This window comes from Giraffa tippelskirchi, chromosome 4 (assembly GCF_054371585.1).
Source record: "Giraffa tippelskirchi isolate mGirTip1 chromosome 4, T2T-mGirTip1v1.2.pri, whole genome shotgun sequence".
Lineage (NCBI taxonomy): Eukaryota > Metazoa > Chordata > Mammalia > Artiodactyla > Giraffidae > Giraffa > Giraffa tippelskirchi.
Window position 1 is genome coordinate 160,756,880 of NC_137278.1, and position 18,294 is coordinate 160,775,173.

The 18,294-nt window shown below is 39.4% G+C and overlaps 1 protein-coding gene across 12 annotated transcripts in view; it reads right to left on the minus strand.

The window, feature by feature from the left end:
• ANKS1B (ankyrin repeat and sterile alpha motif domain containing 1B) overlaps positions 1-18,294 on the minus strand; it is a 1,049,816-nt gene that overhangs the window by 265,862 nt on the left and 765,660 nt on the right. The gene's annotated exons all lie outside the window — the stretch shown is intronic.

Below are 18,294 nucleotides of genomic sequence, written 5' to 3' on the forward strand. Positions count from 1 at the left end.
TGAGCACCACGTTTCAGAACATTATTTGCATCATGACTTGCCACGAATGCCTCAAATCTAGCTTTTTTTTTTACTCCCCCGTTCTCTTTCTGCATCTCTTCTTCTCCCTCTGAATTACTTTGGCTTGAATTCTGTGTGCATGTTTAAATGCCGTAAGCAAACAGAAAGCAAAATCCCCTTTGAATAGTGAATGGACTTGCATTTCTGTTTAGGAATGTGTATTTGCCTTTGGGATCTATAAAGATGAGACATAAAATAAAACCTTGATGCAGATGGGATACACACACACACACACACACACAGATCACACCACTCAAAGCAGACATGAGTCAAAAACTTGCTGATAAATTCAATTTGCCCATGGCATTCTGAGCTGTAAGCCCACTCAGTACAGTTGAAGGATCTGACATGGTATCTCTTCATGGGAATAAATAGATAACGGGTTAAACAATGATGCTTAAAGTCTTTTTCCAATGACTGAAGAAATGGAGAAAAATGGGCATCTTGTCCCCTTACTTCAAACAAAGACCAAAGGTTGAGGCTTATAAAAAGAGGGTCTTCTAAATTAGAGGATTAGGTGGTCTTTTATGTTGAACCCTATGACGTGAGTCATATTACACTTTAAGACAGACTACCTGGGGCTGCAGGGACAGAGAGCACAAAACTTCAAAATCATGGAGCTTTGACCAAAACTGTGCTCAGTCACCGAGTCGTGTCTGGCTCTTTCTTTGTGAGCCCATGGACTCTAGCCTGCCAGGCTCCTCTGTCCATGGGATTTTTCAGGCAAGAATACTGGAGTCGGTTGCCATTTCCTCCTCCAGGGGATCTTCCTGACCTCGAGACTGAACCTGAGTTTCCTGCATCTCCCGCATTGCAGGCAGATTCTTTATCGCTGAGTCATCGGGGAGGCCCCTTGACCAAATCTCTCTCTCCTTCACTTGTCTTAAGACTAGCGAAGCCTTATGCCAATTGAAGCCTTGATTTTTTTAGCTGTAACTTACTCCATCCTATAGCATCAGGACTTGGAGAAGTTAACAAATTCATTTATTTCACAAATATTTATTGAGGGCCAGACACTAGCAAAGGAGACACAGTGTCTTCTTGTGAAGGAGTCATGGCTAAGAACATCTCTGCGCTGGGTAAATGAATTTGAATTTGATTCCATTTAGGATAAGAGTAGAGCTTCATAGGTGGGTATGTTCATTAGGTTTACACCCTCTTTCTCCTCATTCTTATAGGCATTTTTCTGGGGCCCATCTGTATGTCGACTCTGCTAGGTGCAATGCCCAGGGGCAAAGCAAATTAAGGGGCAATAGTAATATGCAATAGACTATGGACTGGTGATCAGAAATATGTCTGCTTCCTTTTATTATAACTCCTGCCATGTGTGGGTTCAAGTCTCAAATTGGCTCTGGAATCCCAGAAATGAGGGAAGACAAAAAAAATCTCAAACAGACTTGGAGATTTGCCTGTAGGTTTTAATAACCACGATGATACTAAAAAAAAATTTAATATTGTGTTTTTATTATGTGCCAGGCACTGTTCTAAGCACTTTAAGTGTATTAATTCATTACTCCTCTGTCATTTGGTATAAATACTACCACTAGCCTCAATATTCATATGAGGAAACTGAGGCAATGAGCTAAAACCACTCTTTTATATGAACTTAATTTTAATATTTTATGTAATCCAATATATCCAAAATATGATTTCAACATGTAATCAATATAAATGTTATTAATGAGATATTTTACGTTATTTTTTTTGTATTAAGCCTTGGAAATCCAGTGTATAGTTTAATTAATTAGTTAACTAATATATTTTTAAAAACCATTAATTTTTAACTGTTAGTCTATCAGGCAAGCTAACCCCAAGGACCATATAAATTCCTATCAAGTTGTGTCACTTCTCAATCACTCTGCCACAAAGTATACAAAGCTGACAGGTTCTACATTAAAATTCAGAATACTGAGGTGCTATAATGAAGCATAAAAAATAGTTCAGAGATAGATTAGAGACATTCTCTTGCTTTTGCTCCACTATTTTTGTTTTTCTCCAAAAAAGCCCAATTCTTTAATCCATAGTTAGGTTAAGAATGTGATGTGGAAGTTGGAGCTGTCTACCTCTTTACCAGCTATTTTTACAGGAAGATGGAAGGAACTAGCTTTGAAAGAATCATATTGTTTAATCTGGCATCACAGCACTTGAAAAACCACAGATCTGGTGAGTTAGAAAATACACAGGTAGAAATGATGCCTCTATGGAAACAGATGTGAAGATTTAAGTGACTACTAGGTCCATTAGCAGAGAAGGCAATGGCACCCCACTCCAGCACTCTTGCCTGGAAAATCCCATGGACGGAGGAGCCTGGTAGGCTGCAGTCCATGGGGTCGCTAAGAGTCAGACACGACTCAGCGAACTCACTTTCACTTTTCACTTTTATGCATTGGAGAAGGACATGGCAACCCACTCCAGTGTTCTTGCCTGGTGAATCCCAGGAACGGGGGAGCCTGGTGGGCTGCCATCTGTGGGGTCGCACAGAGTCAGACATGACTGAAGCGACTTAGCAGCAGCAGCAGCAGCAGGTCCATTAGACTTTTCACAAACGCAGCAGCAGATATATATTTTTTTACATTTCTATAACCTGTTTATTGAGGATGCTGACCATGGGGAGGAGGAAGCCAGAAACACATTTTCCTCTCTACGTCACTGCTCCTAACTCTTGCATGCCCAATCTCCCACCTCTTCTAGATGACCATCTCTTGATGACATGGTGGGAAGGCACCTACAGTCATGGAAAGTTTGGTCTGGTCCAGTTTAATACTACAATCTCCCATCCAGTACATGACTTTCCACTGCTAGACCTGCAACTCGCGGGCCTCATATGGGGCTTCTCTAGTTCTAGGATACCTCCCTTCCTCTTCCTGAGAGATCTAGTGCTTCTTGTTTTGGAGGCTGGGAGAGAGGGTGCGATGGGGTAACAGTTCTTTGCTTCCTCCATTGCTTTTGCTGCTTCTCCGGCTCACAGCAGAGGCATGCCTCCAGGTGTCAGCACTCTCAGGGACACGTGTGGATTCTTTGGGGTCCTTCACATGAGAGGGCTCAATCGCATTCAGCCCCCATCAGCCACCTCAGCCACCCATCAGCTATGACTGCACTGCCGGCATTTTCCTGCCTGGTGGGCACCTTATTAGCATGTAGGTTGGGTAGTGGGAGAAGGAGTGTTATGTATAGTAGGAAGAGTTTTGCTACTTCTTACTGAGCCCCAAAGAAGACATCTGGTAGATGCTGTTTGTAATGTAAGACAGTTAAACACCTCTTTCTCCCAGCTTTGGGCCCCAGGGACCAGTTCTTAGACCAAAAGAAAATTCTCTTTTACATCCTATTATAATAAACTTCGATCAAGTCCTTAGGATAAGAAATCATCAGGATGTTTCTTTCTTCCCTCTTCCTTCCTCTCCTCCTTCCTTCCTTTTTCCTTCCTTGTCTTCTTCCAAAAAACCATATATGTTAAAATACAAGGAACTTAAAAAACCTAGAAAATCAATATTATCTTAATGTCATTTAACAGAACACAGGAATTTTGAATATTAGAAGATAAGAAACAGTTTTAGTTTTCTGAGAATTTTGGCGTTATTTCTACCTGCTTCAATCTTGGACTGTAGTTTTCTACGCCCAGGAAGCTACCTACAGCCCAGCTGACATTGCAATCAGCCACTAGGACTTTCTCACACTCCAAGTTCAATCTGTTTTTATCTGGAAGTGAGCTTTTCAGTTCTAATGCTTGATTACTGGTCCAAGAGTGTGATTTGAGTAGACATGCTGAACTCACATTATATTTCTTACAAATTGTGATTGAAATGCTCCAGAAATATAAAAGAAAACATTTTACGGAAACCAGAAAAAGATATTGCTCATATGCTCATCAGAGAATTTCTGTAAGATTTCACATAAGAGAAGATGGAATGAAGACAGGGCAAGCTCGCTCTTTGTTCATTACCAAAGAATGACAATCCGCGTGTGCAAGGAACCCTAGCAGAAACCCACCAGCGCTCTTAAGCTCAGGATGACAGGGTTGAAGGTGAGAGCAAGTTTCAGGGAAGATAGTGGTGCAAAATGTTTATTCCACTCTGGACTCCCAAGTATTACACAGAATGTTGGAGCCTGCCCAGATTGGGGAATATTGTTAATCCAGTCACAGTTTACATTTGGCAATGGAGATGTACTTAAGAAGGTGAAGGGGATGGTCAAGATTGATGCTTACGGTCTTCTTTTACAAAGAGTTATCAAGCTGACTTGAAGCCACAACAAAGAGCAAAGAAAAGAATCTGTTTACTCACTTGTTCAGCTGCTTCAAATCGCAGCTAACTCCTTACTTGGCACAGGCATCTAGATCACTCAGAAGTAAAAGAAAAATTACAGCAAGTTCTTCTTTTATTTGGACCTAAAAGTCTTGAACACAATGTCTTAGTAGAAATTGGTTACAAATACTGGAATCTCTGTAAGGATGAGCAAGCAGAGAGAAGTGACTAGCCATCTGAGAGAATTTGCAGTTCAGAAGAAGAGGGTCAGTGTGGGAAACTGGTTGTGAACTCTTGGTTCCTTGTTCCCCAGACTTCCTTCTCCTTTACAGTCCCTCCCAGATTCAGAATCCACACATAACTCTCCTGTATGCATTGAAACCCCTGTTCTGGAGAAAGGAGGCAGATTTTGTACTTTATGTAGTTCTCCAGCCTAGTGTCCCCTGTAGTCAGAATTTAAGGACTCTTTTCCCTAGTTCCTAGTCCTGCAGAACTCTGTCTCACCATGGGGCAGGGTGGGCCTGACATTCCAAAATTCAGGGAAGCTAAGAAAAACTTGAAATAAGTGAAAGGAACTGAAGAATGCTGGAAAAATCTCCCATAGACATTTCTTCCCCACATGGTTCCATAATTAGATAATTAGCTCCCTGATTCCTAAAGGATGATATCACATTTGTGTTGAAGAGTTGAGTCACCTATGCAAAGGAAATATAGGGTGAATTAAAGCCAGAGATACTTATTAGCTACTGCCTCAAGAGCAATTATAGTGTACTAACAGTGAACCATTTTAATTAGAGCAAAGCCCACTGGGAATCTGTATATCTCCAGCAAAGGAGACAGTAAGCAAGGGGCTAAGAACATGGATAAAGAACTTGCCTGCCAATGCAGGAGACACAAGAAACACGAGTTCGATCCCTGGGTCAGGAAGATCCCCTGGAGGAGGGCATGGCCACCCACTCCAGTATTCTTGCCTGGAGAATCCCATGGACAGAGGAGCCTGGTGGGCTATAGTCCATAGGGTCGCAAAGAGTTGGACATGACTTAAGTGACTTAGCACAAGAACATGGATGGGACTAAAGAGAGGCAGGAGGACCCCCAAAGCGATCTTTGGCTATTAGAAACTGATGGGGCCCTGGCTCATCACTTGGTGTTTTTGGTCATTCTTGTGAGAGGCAGAGCAGTAGAATGATTAACAGCAGGACTCTATAGACAGCCGGGCTCATGAAGATTAACTTGGCTCTGCCCCAACCTACCTCAGGAGGCTTGAGCAAATAATATTAATCCTTCTGTGCCTCAGTTTCTTCATATATAAAACAGGGATAATATGAGTCCCTGCATCATAGAGTTGTTGTGAGGATTAAATGAGTTAGCACATACAAAGTATTTAGAATAGCACATTTATTAAGTACTTCCCGTGTCCTAACAACTATACTAGATGTTGGGAGACAGTAGGATTTTAAGAAAACAGCTTCAGATTTGTAGATCTATGTCCTTTCAACCTGGGACACTGAAAATCTCCACAGTAACTCGCATGATTAACAACTTTAAATAAGTTACTGGGTGAAGAGGTTATAAGGACTTACAGATTGGTCTCTGTTCCTCACTATTTATTTTAATTTATTTCTTTGAGAGTTTTATGAGTGGCCTCAAAACTGTTAGGATTTCATTCTTATGAAGGGTAATCTTGCACTCTGGAAAACTACAGCCAATGTATTAATTTGCTATATGTTTGTTATGAAGGATCCTTGAGAAAATTTTGTGTTAGGACTCCTGACACTTTTGATATAGCTTTGCTGTTATTTTTCCTTCTCAAGTGAACAGATGAGTTTCTTTAGCAAAACAGAAAAATCGTAGCTGATAGACCTCCCTGTAAGGTAGACTCAACTTTGCTGAAAGAGAACGTATAATCCAAGGAAATCCTTCCTTGAAGCCTCTCTACTCACATACTTTGTATCTCCAGGGGGAAAATTAAAATTAAGGTATAATTAATTAATTTCACCACTGCCTTATATAGTTGACCCTTGAACAATGCAAGGGTTAGAGGTGCAAACACTCACACCTCCTCCACCCCCACCAAAAATCCACATATAACTTTATGGGGGCCTCCCTGCATGCTGGGTTGTGTGTTCTCAGATTCAACCAAACACAAAGTACTGTAGTGTATTGTTAGTGAAAAACATCTCTCAACAACAGAGCAGTTCCAGCTCCACACTCAAGAATCATTTATTATTGAAGAGTCTCACTTAAGAGATGTGCAATATCTGAATACTGTTTGGGCATTGAATTTGATAGGACTGTGAAGGCCTCTGGAACATGCTGACCAATTTCTGTTTCATTAATACATTCTCTTTACATCAAAGATGATCTGGCCAAGAGAAGAAGAGTCCATGATATATTGTTACTGGTTTAAAAAATTAAAAATATAATATCAATAAAATTGTATGTGTCAATCTTATTGCAACGAAAATTTAATAAAGCATTTGTTTTGAGAATAAAGTGCAAATCCTTATCTTTTAAAAAAGAAATTGAAGCTCTAGAAGACTAGGAATCTTGTGAACAATTTTCACATTGTAGAGGGTGGAAAGCCTAAGGATTGTTTCTCATTTCAAGACTTTTTAGAAGTATAGGTGATTTCTGGTTAAGTAAGTGTCTTCTTTCACAAGAAAGAGAAAATAGAGGTACTGTCTAGGCACAGTCAAATCATAGAGAACAAAATAGTCCCTACTTCACTCCCCAAATGAACTTTTAAATAAGGAAAATAAAATTACCCAGTAAGGTAATGTTTCACAATCAACCAAAATAAAGTATAAAAAGTATTTTTGAAATGCCAAAATAGCTGTGGCCTGATCGCACATATCAAAATAAATAATCTGTCAATCAAAAGTAATGTATGATAATTCCTATTTAAGCACATTCTGACCTGACATTATATATCTTTAAATTGTTTGTAATCTGAAGAGTATGAAATCATCTCATACCATTGTTTTTGTTTTTGTTTTTAATAAATTTATTTATTTTAGTTGGGGGCTAATTACTTTACAATATTGTAATAGTTTTTGCCATACATTGACATGAATCAGCCATGGGTTTACATGTGTTCCCCTTCCTGGACCCCCACCCACCTCCCTCCCCATCCCATCCCTCTGGGTCATCCCATTGCCCCAGCCCTGAGCCCTTGTCTCATGCATCGAACCTGGAATGGTGTTCTGTTCCACATATGACAATATACATGTTTCAATGCTACTCTCCCAGAACGTCCCACCCTCACCTCCTCCCTCAGAGTCTATAGATTGTTCTATGCATCTGTGTCTCTTATTACCATTGTTTTAATATACAGTTTTCTAATGACAGTGATGCTGAGCATCTTTCATATTTGTTGCTTGTGTTTTCTCATCTGTGAACTGACAGTTCACACATTATGCAAATACTCAATTTACAATATCCAATCTTGTTGAAGTCTTCTAATAGATGTAAAAGTTTGTGTGTACATTCTCTTGAACTTTCTACATAGGAGACGTGGCAGAGACAAAGATTCTTATGAAACTCATTTACTTTTCTTCCTAGGAACACAGCTATACCACATTTCCCAGTTTCTCTTGCAATTGTTTTGCCATGTGACTGAACTCTAGAAAAGTAATGTGGACAAAAGTGGTGCTATACCTAGTCCATAAAACTCCCCACATATGAATCTCCATCTTCTTTTGCCATTTTCCAGCTGACTGGAGGCGACTCTGAGGTCCTAAAGGAGGTTACATGTAACAATATGAAAGGACCCTGGGTTCCTGAATATTCATGAAATGAGGAACTTCCACACTGGACTATGGATTTCTCACTGGATTTGAGTGAGAAACTTATTGAGTCTAGTTACTGAGAATTTTCAGTTTACCTGCCACAGCAGCTAATATTATCATTAACTAACATACACTAATATATCATGAACTGAACATATCATTTGTGAATAATAACTATTTTGTCTCTTCCTTTACAATACTCATACTCTTTATTTCTTTTAGCTTTCTCACTATGACACTTAGGTATTCGAGTTCAATGCTGAATCAAATTTTGATAGTGGCATCTTTGTCTTGCTACTGAATTTCAAGGCTGTGTTGATCTTTCTCCATTAAGTAAGTTTTTTAGAGGTATACTTAATCAGGCTAAGAAATTTTCCTTATTTCTATTTCTCAGTTTTCATATTTAGCATTCTATTTTGATCTCTCTCTCTCTCTCTCTCTCTCTCTCTATATATATATATATATATATATAGCTGTGTGTTTATTTGTTTCACTGCATCAGGTTGCTGCATCTTAATTCATAATATGCACTAGCATATTTCACTTAGCCATTCTTCAGTACTGGAAATTCCAACTTCCCACTTTACAAACAATGCTCAAATAAGCATTCTTTTATATGGTTTTTATTGTAGGTCAGCTTGGCAGGCAATCAGGAAGGAGAAATGAATTTGAACTGGGAGAAAGCATGGAGAAACTGAAACCTATAAGGTCATATTAGAACCCCAATGGACAAAATGGAACCCATGAGAATAAAGTGGAAGTTGACTTTATCTCTCATCACTCCAACTCAAATGATGCTGGGACCTACAGAAGCCTGCATCCTTCATTATGGTTACAATCACACTTGACCCAGACTCAAGGAAGCTGATGGAAAAAATCCAGTGGGAACTAGAGAACTGCAGACCCAGGTGGTCCTCAACACTAATAACGTGCAAATTGCTGATGTCTGCTGTCTTATACTGACTTTCAGAGTATAAAAATGGCTGCTCCTTCATTTGCGCCTTTCAGTTCTGAAGAAAATTTCCTTTGTGGCTGACTCCAACCCAGAAACACACAAGGAAAGGAATTCTGAGAAATGTAGGTCCAACTTAGCTAGGTTGGTGTAGTAGAAAGCCATCATACTACTTGTGTTGAAGGTATGTCCCTTTGGAGATGTTTTATTTATTTCTTTTAGCACCTTGAGGCATCTATGACCTGGTACTTGTTTTTATGCAAATGTTTTCAGTTTAGAGGCTTCTAGACCAATCACTCAAAATGAGGAGCTTGTGCATAGTTCTGGGTTCTCCAGGAAGACTTTTCATTCTCCTACCCTGATCACACAGTGAGAAGACAAGCTACCTTCTTATTTCTCTGTGCCAGTGGGCAGATACTTTTTCATCCTTATTACCACCCAGGGATTGAACCCAGATCTCCCGCATTGTAGGGGGATTCCTTACCATCTGAGCCACAAGGGAAGCCCAAGAATACTGTAGTGGATAGCCTATCCCTTCTCCAGGGGATCTTCCCGACCCAGGAATTGAACCAGGGTTTCCTGCATTGCAGGTGGATTATTTACCAGCTGAACTACCAAGCCCTAGTCCTTATTTACATTTATATTAAGAATGGAGCCCTTCTAGGGTTCAGACTGTGTGAGTGGTCTCAATTCCAACTCTGCACTTGGAAGGACAGAGGCCTTATCTCCTGACCTCCATGTATGCATGCTAAGTTGCTTCAGTCATGTCCGACTCTTTGTGACCTTATGGACTGTAGCCCACCAGGTTCCTCTGTCCGTGGGATTCTCCAGGCAAGAACACTGGAGTGGGTTGCCATTTCCTCCTCTAGAGATTTCTTCCCAACCCAAGGATTGAACCTGCATCTCCTGAATCTCCTACATCGGCAGGTGGATTCTTTTACCACTGGCACCACTTGGGAAGCCCGTGGTGGTTGTTAAAGCAAAAATCTCTAAACTTATCTAGAGGGACCCACTCCCTACCCCCTGTAGAGTAGACAGGGTCAGATCTGAGCTCTAGTCCTCTAAGTTTCAGTTCTCTTTTAGTTTTTATCCTCTGCAGAATCTATTTATTTTCTATCTAGCTCAGCAGTTCATTAAAATATTTATTTTAATGTTTTATTTGTTTTACTTTATCTAGATTTTTACATGTTTTTTTGTGGAAACTTTCAGGTTAAATATTCTGCTCTGTTGCCTGAACAGGAAAGATCATCGTTTTTACAACCAAAAATTTAAATGCAGAAGACCTTTTCTACAAGTCAAGGGAGCTTTAATAAAATTCAGATTTACAGGAAAAAATTTACAGATCTACAAAACAGATCAATTAGAAGGATACTTTTGCATAACAAATGGATTCACCAGAAGACTACTTAAAATAGCTAGGATCTCACAGTGTATTTAGAGTATCTAAGAGAATGTGTATTGTAAAAAGCTAACTGGCCTGTAGTTAAAGAAATGCTGGGATGAATCCTTTTGTAAAGCAGAAAGTCCTTTCTGTGATGTGAATGATCACTCTCTAATTTACAAGTTTGTAAGATTGGGCTTTTGTGTATCTGGAGTTTTTTCATCTGGCTTTAATGATAGAGATCTAGAAAAAGTCATTTATATAGAGTTCATGTTTAACTCTGTTAAGCATGTTTTTTCCCCCACATTAACACCAAATAATCAATACAATCTGCATCTTTAAAAGAATGATAAGGTTCTTCAAATGTCTAATATATACATTTCTATATAAGTTCCCTTGGGTCTTGATATTAGAAATAAATTGAAGACCTATTTGCCACATAGTGATTGATTTCTTTTGATACGTTTACTTAAGCACACTATTATAAACATCTTTACCAGAACACAATTGCTAATTCACTAGTTTCAACATTATGTAGTAAATTAATAATCATAAGCACTAAACTGCTAATAGACTGCATGTATATGGACTTCTTTTACTACTTATTGGAAGACCAGGACTGTAACACTTGAATAGAATTGGACCTGTTTTCCATCTTCATCTAAATTGAGTATGATGACTGCAAAACTCATCTCATTGTCTTCATGATCTGTTTCTAGAGTTTTATTTTTGATACATAATTAAATATTTTAGTAGGGTAGCATGAGGAATACACAAATTCTAAGGAAAACAGGCAGCCAATTTTATACTAATGCTTGTCTGGTTTTTTAAAAAAAATTAGCTCTGGTTTTCAAGCTTGGCTGTACTTTGCAATCACCAGGGAGCTTTCAAAAATATTGATGCCTGGCTCCTACTATGGAGGTTTTGATTTAATTGCTCTGGGGTGCAGCCAGGCCTTGGGATTCTAATGTGTAGCCAGTGTTAAGAACCACCAATATGGTCAAACCTTAATTACTCAAACCCACTTAATCAGGGCACTCAATTAAGAGGCACTGGGGAAGGGGAATGATGGACTGAGTCTCAGAACTAGAAACAAATCATTTAAAAAGTTTATATCAGGCACTTACTCTAAAATTTGCTTTTGAGCATGATCTGAAATGAGGTTCCATGTATCCTAAACTTCTGCACTTAAAATACTAGACAAAGATAATGACACAGAACAGTGACGTTGAGGTACTACAATTCCTTTGATTACCAATTAAAGGGCTTCCCTGGTGGCTCAGATGGTAAAGAATCTGCCTACAATGCAGGAGACCTGGGTTCCATCCCTGGGTTAGGAAGACCCCCTGGAGAAGGGAACGGCTACCCACTCCAGTATTCTGGCCTGGAGAATTCCATGGACTGTAGAGTCCATGGGGTCTCAAAGAGTCACACACAACTGAGTGACTTGCACTTTCACCAATTAAACAATGTTAATAAACTGTATTACCCTACTTATTATTAGGTGGTTGACTCCTATCTATGGATATAACACTAGTACACCGAACAGGTGTGTTTTGTGGTTGTCACCACAATGCAACTTTTCTCCTCAATTATTTAATTTTTTTTCAGTGGGATTGGTTTCTTCCTGCTACTGGATAAAAATGTGAGCAGTCTTATTCACTTTAAGGTTAAGAAAAAAACCCAAAAAACTGATCAGTTTAGATAGGAAAACACAATCTCTATTTAGTAGTTAAAAGATTCATCCCATGTAATAGTGAAAAACTCCAGTTTTGATTTAAATTTGAAGCCTCTCCCCTTTCTACCTAGGAACCTATTGAGGGGAAGCCTCTAGTTGGGGGAGATGGGTGTGGTTGGGGTCTTTTCTCTCTTTCCTTCACCCTCAGCACTTAGCATAAGCTTCCTTGCACTTTACATTTCAGCAGTATTTAAAGCTTAGTGTTTTGATAACCCACTCTTGCTTTACACATCTGTACAGCTAACTGTTTACTCCATCTGGATTACTCTTCCTTCCCTCGTTCACCTTGGAGACTCTTTTGACTTTCAAAACCATACAGACATTTCTCTAGCTCTAATTCCCTCCTTATTCAGCTTTACTATTTGTAGCCAAGTTGGTAGTAAGGAAGAAGTCAGAAATAATACAATGGACTCTATTAAAAAATTATTTGAGGTCTTCTATGTTGCTGATCAGTCAGAGGTCTTTAGAGATCATGTATCCACACCCTTCTGTTTCCAGATGAGCAGACTAGTGAGATCAAAGGACTTGCTGAACAGTTTGTGGCTGCTTAGGGGACTGCCAGTTCAGGGCTCTTTCTAGCATGTTGTATTGTTCTCTTTAATAAAATGAAACATTCCATGAAATTAAAGAGGTTCTCAACTCCATGGATGAAAAATCCATGTCAAGGAACCATGCTTCACCCCTTAAAGGAGGCCAGGCTAGTTGTGGTCTGGTCCAGAGAGCACAGACTTGGAGTCATACAAGTTTGTGTCTTAAGTTCTTCCACTGGCCTTGGACAATTTATTTAACCTGAGCCACAGTTCCCCCACAGGCAAAGCAGAAAATTAATATTCACCTTGCCTTCCTGAAAGTGTATTGTTAGAAATAAATATGATTATATAGAAGATATACTTTATAATCTCCAAGGTGCTTTTAAAATGTCCATTGTTATTGCTATAGCTACTCTAGAATAAGTATACATCAAAAGACTTATGGATTTCATGAATATTTTGCCAAATAATCAAGGAATAAGATGTTAATCTTGTTTTCAGAAGCAATGAAGACAAACCTTATATCCTCTTACTTGCCTGTTCCTACCTCAATTGTGAAAGCTGAGCATAACTCTCTGGAGTCTGAATTGCATTCTCTATTGTTTGAAATGACTGAAGATTCTGGGTGACTAACAATTCAAGCACTGTTTTACCTCACTGGGAAGAACAAGGTGTTGCTTCAGGGAGTCAAAGTATTTAGGATACATTGTTTATAACAATGGCTACAGCATCAAAGGACAGTGCATTTTAAAAATGTATGTATGTATTATTTCCATTTAGCTTCTGTTATAAAAATCCTGAGGCATCCTCTGGGTCTTATTCTGTTTATGGATCTAGATGTCAAGGAGATGACGAGACCAAAGGTTAGAGAGAAAAATTTGTCACTAAATTGCAAATTAGAAACCTTCTCCTACTGCATTATTTCCTTCTTGAATTTTGGAATATGGTCACCTATGAAGATTATTTAACTTAAGTAAAAAGAATTATTGGATGAGGAAGACAATAGCCATACCCGTAGAAAGGGAAAACAGAATTTAAATAATGCACAAAAATTTACTTACATTCTCCTACTTGCTTATTATGCAAGACAGCTCAGAAATAGGTAAAAGTCTCCCTTTTCATGGTCAGGACAGTAACTCTTATGTTATACACTTGTTTCAATGTGAACTTCAATTGTTTTTTAAAGAAGAAACAATTAGAAGATATTCAGCCATGGGATTTTTATAATTCTTTTAACAAACACTAATTGATATTTTATCTTCAAAAGGTACAGTGGGTGCCTATTATTGCAACCAAGTTCATTGAAATAAAAAATTTTGTGCAGCAGACAGAAAACAATATAAAGAAATCAGAGAAAATCCAAACAGGGAGTTATAGCTATTGGTCATGCTCAATAAAGTCTACTTCCAAATATGCATAATTACTTTTTAATAAAAAAGAAATTAAGCATTTTGCTGGCTTAACCAATGGTAGGCAATTATATTTAAGATGGCATGAAAGTAGGCTGCTGTGTATTGATTCATGCTGCTTCTCTCCTGGGGTGGAATTATCTGAATTGGAAGAGTAAAGCCCCATGTCCCCAGCAAGGTACAGACTGTACAAGACAGAGAATCATTGTTGACAGGCAAAATAGCCAATAAAACTATCTTTTCTTTCTATTGATCCCATTTTGAGCCATAGCTGTATAATAAATAAGATACTCAACTTTGTTTCCATTGGCGAAGGGCATTACCGTTCACTTGATGCCCAAGGAAAAGAAGCATGGGGTGAACAGGCAGAAGAAGTTGCCAGGACCAGTGTTGGGTGGCAGCTTTACAAGGTTACCCACGTGGGGAGGTGAGTTGCTTGTGCTTTGGAAGCCAGTTTCCTTTCTCCCCAGACACTCCTTCAACAGCACAATCTACAGTGAAGGACATGTGATGGTAAGTGGTGGGAAAGGCAATTTTTGTCAACAGTAGGTAGATTAAGAAAACATGAAGCAGAGGAAGGCTTTTCAACAAAAGCCAAGCAATGCCTAAGAAGGATATTCTTTCTTCAGTCTTTGACAAGAAACCCAGAAGCGTGAGGTACACTTATATGTCTAAAAGTTCTGGGAGAAGGCAGTTTTGAATACCATGTTCTTAAGTTGAAAAAAGAATTAACTATAGAGATGCTGGGGTCTCTACGGAAACAGACTTGGATTCAGATAGACCTGGCCTTGAGTTCTAAATGTGTGACTATGCATGGGTTCCTTGGTGTCCCTTGCAGTTTCCCTTCCTCTGTAGTAAAATGGAATGGTAGTACCCATCTCACTGGACTGTTTTGAGGAAACAACCAACTGAGATATGTGAAAGCTTTATCAACTAAAAAGCATTATTAAAATGCCTCCAGAAAGTAACAAGAATTTATCCTGGATACCAGCATCAACAGGCTTCCCTGGTGGCTCAGTGGTAAAGAATCTGCCTGCCAATGCATGAGACTCGGATTCGATTCTTGGGTCAGGACAATCCCCTGAAGAAGGAAATGGCAACCCACCCCTGTATTCTTGCCTGGGAAATCCCATGGACAGAGGAACCTGGCAGGCTATAGGCCATGAGGTTGCAGAGTTGGATGTGACTTATTGACTAAACAACAACAAACCAGCATCAACAGTTAGTTGACCCCATTCCTTGTATTTTCTTCCCTCAGGTTCAAAAGGGTCTCACAATTACTGGCTCACCCTGTTTTGGGAAGTTGGGTGACTGGTTGTCAGCCTGGGGATATGCCAAAGACCATTATGTCATCTCCATGGCTGCAGTCACCATGCAGGTGACCTCCCCCCCTCATCTTAGTAATGGTGGGGGCAGCCTATACTTCTCATATCCTGCTTCCGACGCTCCATTTCCGAGTCGCTGTAGTTGTGCGTGAGGCCAACAGCTCACTGCTCTCTCTGTCTCCCTCATTTACCCCAGTGCCTTTTCCCAACTCTCTTCCCTTTCCCATCCTCTGAGAAGGGAGTTAAATTCCAATCTCAGCATCCAGCCTAGCTGCAGCTACCTTCCAACCAAGCAGAATGCTCTTTTTCCTTCTCCTTGTACTGGATACCTCCTCAAGGAAGACATTTCTGACCCCCGTCCCCTGCCTTAGTCTTTTTTTAAGGTCCCTGATGTATATGTTTCATGATGTATACCCTGAACCCAGCACCTATGGCACTGTATCTTTCTGTATTACACTTTCTCATCTCCCCACTAGAAGGTGAGTTCTTCAAACATAAGAACTTTGAAGGGAGTCTTACTCACCAGTGTCTCTCCAGAACCTAGCACAGTGATTGGCACACAGTTAGGCAGATGGTAAATGACTACTGAAGTGAACCCATCAACCCCTCTCCCTTCCACCAACTCCCACTGACCAAGAGCTATACAAATGCAAAAAAGGGTCATGTTGAGGCTACAACGTACTGAAGATGAATGTTTCTCTCCAACTTTCTAGCTTGCCTCTTTCTGTATCCTTTTACCCCAGATTAACTGTATATCTGCAAGAAGGGCCAAGAACAAAAGTCAGTAGAACAGAGTGGAACAGCAGCAGTCACAAATTAAAGTGTTTCTTGTTTTTTTCATTTCTTTTGATTTTCAAAATGAATTTCAAGATTTTACTCTTCTTTTTGGTGCGCTTAATCTAAAATGCTAATATTCCCTATACAGATTTGGATAATTAGAAGTCTGAGGGAGTTATAGGGAAAGTTTGAAAATCATTCTATACCAATATCCTAAGTCAAATTGATTAAAGAAGGTTGCTTTTTTCTTCTTCAGTTTAACATGATGTACATAGAAATTCAAGATTTGAGGACTTTTCATTCAGTTGCATATAATTGATAAATAATACGAGGCCTTTCCAGAAGACCCACTGTTTTCTAAGAATGGTTTCTATAGCTCTGTGGCAGACATTACCATTTGGTGAAAAATCCATTCCAATTTCCCCTTCTTTGCTTGCTTTGTCTTACGAAGGTTGGAAAGAACTGAGACACTTTCTCAGTCTCCTTGAAGTTGGGCAGTGACACAGACACAGTCTGGCTATTGAGGTGTAAACCTGTGTCTTATGGAAAGTTTCTGGACAGGTTTTTGATTTCCTGATGAAAGGAACACACATCTCTCTCATTGCTCCCTTTCCCCTTTCTCCATCTGTGCATGCTGGGATGATGCCTGAACCTGCTGTAGCCATCTTGCAATTATGAAGTGGAAAAAAAAAAAAAAAAAAGAGGGCAAAATGCCATCATACTAAGGAAAGCAAAGCAAAAAGACAGAAAGGCCTTGGTCCTCTGGCATCTTTAGCGAGTACCTACTTCCAGGTCTCTTGTTGCCCAACTCATAGGTGTCAGTATTGTTTAAACCACTACTGGTCAGTGTCAGCTGCTTGAGGCTGAAAGCATTCCTGACTGATTCATGCAGCAAGTAAGAACGTTGCCCTGATGATGAAACTAAGCTTGCTTACCTAGGGTATCATTCAAAAGCTGAAACGTGGTTAATTTTTACCAACCTTAATCCTAAATATTCTCTTTATGCTTGCAGTCAGGCTTGCCCTTCTCCTGCATCTGGCTCCCCTTCCTTTAAAACTCACATTTCGACTTCACCCTCACAATGCGGTGGGGAGAAGAGGCTAGGCACCACCTGTCACAGGGATCAGGATTTCCAGCTGACTGACAATGGCCTCCATGTAGCATATGTTCCACTGCATCTTGCGGTTCCATTAACAAATTCTGGGTCATAAATTTTTAAAACTGATACTATAGCTACTATTTAAAAAATATTGTATTAATTTCCAAAAGCTGCTGTACAAATTACCACAAACTGGAAGACTTAAAACTGAAAGGTATTATCCCGTACTTCTGGAGGCCAAAAGTCCGAATTAAGGTGTCAGCAGGGCCATCTCCTCTAGAATGCACTAGGAGAATATCTTCTCTCTTCCAGCTCCCGGTGGCTCCCGGTGTTCCTTGTCTTGTAGCAGCATCACTCTAATCTTCTCATCTTCACACGACCTTCTCCCCTGGGTCTGCTCTTTTGCCTGTGTCTCTCCTTCTTTTCATAAAGACACATTTGTTTTAGGGCCCATCCAGACATTCAGGGTGATCTTGAGTCCTTTAATTATACCATAAAGACTCTTTTTCCAAATAAGGTCACATTCACAGGAACCAGGTAGACACATTTGTTGAAGGCCACTATTTAAGCTATTACAATGATCTTCCTCCTTGAGCTGGAAATATTCTATTCTTTTTCTTTGTTGGATTTCACTAACTTTGAACTTTTTTAACCTATGCGAAGAAATATTGATGATTTAAGTCATATTGGTTCAGAATTTAAGGTTTGTGTTGAAATATGTGTTGGATTTCATATTTTAAAGAATTATTTTTCTTATTTGGTTCTAGTCTTTATTTCTCATAGTAAAGTAAAAAAATGGATGACTTAAGTAAGTACATCACGGCAGTAAACTATTTATATTAATATCACCTAGGCAAAGCATTTCTTGCGATTTATTAACCATACTCTTTAACATAGACTGAGTTATTAATATTTTTAGGGCATGAATTACTTTCTATCTAAATCAGTGGTTTTTAGCCCTGCTTATACATTAAAATCACACAGGGACTTT